General features: G+C 41.5%; 1 protein-coding gene across 2 annotated transcripts in view; it reads left to right on the plus strand.

Moving 5' to 3' along the window:
* The window catches only part of LOC119025585 (uncharacterized protein C21orf62 homolog), a 100,356-nt gene that overhangs the window by 32,666 nt on the left and 63,291 nt on the right, over positions 1–4,399 (plus strand). The window contains exons 3-5 of one of the 2 annotated variants that reach the window (XR_005076858.1): positions 3,138–3,535; positions 3,793–3,908; positions 4,100–4,219. The exons of the other annotated variant lie outside the window; for it this stretch is intronic. The gene's annotated coding sequence lies outside the window, so the exon portion shown is untranslated. Of the gene's footprint in view, positions 1–3,137; positions 3,536–3,792; positions 3,909–4,099; positions 4,220–4,399 lie in introns of those variants that run through there. 2 annotated transcript variants of the gene reach the window in all.

Genomic DNA, 4,399 nt, shown 5'->3' on the forward strand with positions numbered 1-4,399 from the left:
GCTTCGGGTGCAACTGATGTAACTGTACAGTTTGTGCAGATGTTCCTCGCTCTGTTTGAGGGTCTGATGATGGAGGAATAACACGTTAGCTGGTGGTATCCAGTTATTTTCTGGCACTTGCACAAACAAGGGAAACCATTTGTCGACTTTTGACTGGACTGTTCGAACAGATAGAAATTAGCGGTCACACAGGTTGTGAATGCATTTGTAGCTGGATCAGACGTTAATGGAGGAGAAATAAACATTTGTTAACACTTGTTTTCTGTCTGTCTGACTTCTTGACACACTTTTAGTTTCACTTGCTCTGATTCATGTGACTACTACAACAAGACCAGTAACACTGATGGCTTTTGAATTTTAAATAAAACATGTTGTGACGGTTTAGATTTCCTGAAGAGACGTCACGTCGTCCAGTTTCGTTCTTCTGCAGCAGAAACACCTCAACACACACACACACACACACACACACACGTATGAACTGAAAGTGTTTAATAGAAAGTTGCACTTTGCACAGCTGTTTGCTGTTTCCAAGAAGTCCATCTCTTTCTGTAAAATAACCAAACAGAACCGACTCTACAGGTGTGTGTGTGTGTGTGTGTGTGTGTGAGGAAGATATTAACACGCTGAAATGTTAAATGTTATTTTATTTACATACATGCCAGTATACTGTGATAATACACTGATGATATATACTGATATTTATTTGATCATCTCATATTTGAAAAATATCCTTTTTTTACAATGTATGTGAAACATCAATAATTGTCAATATAAAGAATAGATAGAATAGATTTGCAGACAAACTGAGATGTATAAGACCACATATTCACAGATACAATAGAGACTAGTGAATAACCAGACAGTCAACAGTCCACACATCCTGTTCTCCAGTAGAAGTTCAGATACTTGTGTAAAAACAGACTCTGGTAAAACTAGAATTACTGATTCTTTACTCCAGTAAAAGTAATAGTACAGGCTCTGAAATGTACTCAGAGTATCAGAGTGAAAAGTCTCCCTCGGGTAGAATCACCTCGGGATCTGTGCAGTCACATTAACGTGTGATTCATTGTGATTGCTGTCTGCAATCCCAAAGTGTCAGTATATTAGACAAGTTGATAATAAATAATAAATCAACTTTTCTCACAGGAAGTCTCTTTAAAGACTGAATGACATCAGTCTATATCACACACTCGACTAACGAGATGGTGGAATTGAAGGAATGGTGCTTTCAAGTGCAAGCTGAAAATTGGATGCTCGCTGCAAACTGATCTAACAGTTGAGGTCACTTAAATAAAAGTATATATATTCTGTCCTATTTTCCACTTGAGTCTCTCAAAAACGCTTGTTTGCCTGTTTTCCAAAAAGCGATTCATGTGAAGTGTGAAGTGTGAAAGCTGTCATCAACTGTCCTGTTGCTTTTTACTGTTTAAATATTTTGGCATATGACCTTATACCCAATAAATAAGAGGATGTTTGTGCATCGGAGACGACTGATCAGCCGAACACACAGACAGAACACGTCACTTAGTTTGGTTTCTGCTGCTTGTTGGAGGCGTTTGTAGATATTCCAGCTTGATTTAATTTCCCTCCATTGAAGCCGTCCACAAACAGAGAGACGAGTCTACAGGCAGGAGAGAGAGGAAGCTCCGGTTTATACATGTAAACCACTGAAACTGTGACGTGAACAAATCAAGTGCAAAGACATAATTATCAATGAGCAGTGTTGGGAAAGTTACTTTCCAAATGAATGACTAGTTACTGTCATTTTAAAGTAATATATCACGTTCCAATATTACTGCCTGTGCAGAGTAATGTATTATTAATAACCTCCACAGAACAATTAAACAGCCTCTGTCTCAGACTCAGTGATGAGCAGACAAACCATCACAGTCTGATTTTATTACTAAGATATTGATTGTCAGTCAATCAGACGATGAAAACTGGATCAGCAATTAATTCACTTTAACACCTGGATGTAATTTTATTTCTCTGGTGTTTGACGTTTTCTTACATGAAGCATCTTTAAAGACTGAATAACAGCAATCACAATGAAGCACATGTAAATAACTGCAGAGCTCCCAACTGTACAAGCTAACCCTGCTGATTCTCCCAGCACTCCTGTTTTTCATCCCCACAATTCTCCTGAATTTCTCCCAAATTAATGACAAGGGCGTATTCCAAGATGACAACGCCAGGATTAATCTGGCTCAAACTGTGAAAGAGACACTTTGACAGAAGGTGTACTGCCCCCGCGGTGCGTGTGCTGATGCAAAGCTCGACAGTTAACAGATAGAAGTTCTCCAAAAAACTACAAGGCATGATCTTTTCCGTCCTTTAATGGAGTCTTCTATTTCTCCTCCGTAAAACTGAAATTATCACAGATAGAAACACAATTTACTTACAGTACTTACAGTAGCATAGTATGAACATATTTCAATTAGCATCCATAGATTAACAAGTGAAAAGAGTTAACATAGACTGATAGCTAGCAAGGTGTATTTACCGAAAACATAACTAATCATGTCTTAATTACAAAAATACACAATCATGTAACACTATTCGCGTATTATACTCATAGATAAATATTCTCCAAGGCAAAAGGCATTGAACAATATTATTTAGCAGTCTGTTTAGCCATCTGTGCTCACTTTTACACCCAAGCATGAGAACTGAGCATGCAACAGAAAAAACACAGCATAGCTGGACTTGACGAGCCGAGTGCTCACTCTGACGCGGTTTCTCTGAACCAAAGCGCATATACTTTTTAGACCTGCTTACAAGTTAACTTATGAACTTTAACTTAACATTTTAACTTTCAAGGACAGTACACTCCCCGCTTGATTTGCTTACATTATATCACTCCAGATACAAACAAAATTAAAGGGGAATGCCTTCTGGAAACAATACACATTAAGTCTCTGAAAGAAGGACGATCTCTGAGACCGGCCTTAAGAACACCTTAGCTGTCCCATCCTTTACAGTCGGCACCTCTACTTTGCGGACTCTGTTGTCACTGCTTGGGAAAGTCTTAAAAACCAGCCTCACTGGCCACTCATTCCTGTGGGCTTGGCTGACCTTCAGCAAGACAACATCTCCTTCTTTGACATTTGGTTGGTCTTTTGTTCATTTTCTTGCAGGTCTGTAGCGTAGACAGATACTCTCCCTTCCATCTCTTCCAAAACGTGTCAGCAAGACACTGAACTTGCTTTCACTGCTTGCCATACAACTGAGCCACGTCAAACTTTCCACAAGGGGCTGAAACTGCGCTCATCTTTTGAGTAAGGAGCATCGCTGGGGTGAGCACCATAGGCATATCTGGGTCGGTGGATATGGTCACGAGAGGTCTCACGTTCATAATTGCCATGACTTCCCCCATGAAAGTGCTGAGGACTTCGTGTGTGAGACGTGCCGGTCCCGTCTGAAGCAACATTGCATCCAGGATGCACCTGGCAACTCCGATGAGCCTTTCCCAGGAGCCACCCATGTGGGAAGCGTGAGGGGGATTAAACACCCAGAAGCAACCTTTCTCCTGGAGGTACTTCCTAACTGTTAAGTCTTCTGTGTTCATATTCAGTTCTTTACAAGCTCCCACAAAATTGGTTCCTCTGTCTGACCGCAGAAGTTTGGCTGGACCACGAACTGCAAAAAACCTCCAGAGAGCATTGATAAAGCTGTCTGTTGACATGGTTTCTATCAGTTCGATATGCACTGCTCTAGTTGACATGCATGTAAACAACACAGCCCAGCGTTTGCTGTCTGCATATTCTCCTCTTGTCCAACGTGTCATGACAGACCACGGCCCAAAGACATCAAGGCCGACAGTGGTGAACGGAGGTTCAGGAGTGAGTCGGTCGGCCGGAAGGTCAGCCATCTTCTGGTCCTCCAACCTTCCTCGCAGTCGGCGGCAGGTAACACACTTGTGAATGACAGAAGACACCAGACGCTTGCTCCCAATTATCCAGTATCCAGCTGATCTGATGGTTCCTTCTGTAATGTGTCGCCCTTGATGAGCTACTTGTTCATGAAAACGTCTCACAAGTAGTGTAGCAATGTGATGTGTGTGTGGAATGATCAGTGGATATTTTTCTTCTTTTTTCAGATCGGCACAAGAAAGACGACCTCCGACACGAAGTAGGCCATCTTCATCAACAATCGGATTGAGCTTTTTGAGTGTGCTTTGCTTGAGGAAGGACTGTCCGCCTTCAAGACATTTAAATTCCTCCTTAAAGGCACTGTGTTGCAGGGAGCGGATGATCACGGCTTTGGCTTTCAAAAGCCCACATATGCTGGATGCATCTCCGAAACACTTCCAACCTTTTTTTCCAGCCTTGTCTGACTTTCTTTTGCAAGATGCTGCAACGTGAATAAGTTTGGCTATGGTGTGATAGAGTGTTCTACA

The sequence above is a fragment of the Acanthopagrus latus genome, chromosome 9 (assembly GCF_904848185.1).
Source record: "Acanthopagrus latus isolate v.2019 chromosome 9, fAcaLat1.1, whole genome shotgun sequence".
In the NCBI taxonomy this organism is placed as follows: Eukaryota; Metazoa; Chordata; class Actinopteri; order Spariformes; family Sparidae; genus Acanthopagrus; species Acanthopagrus latus.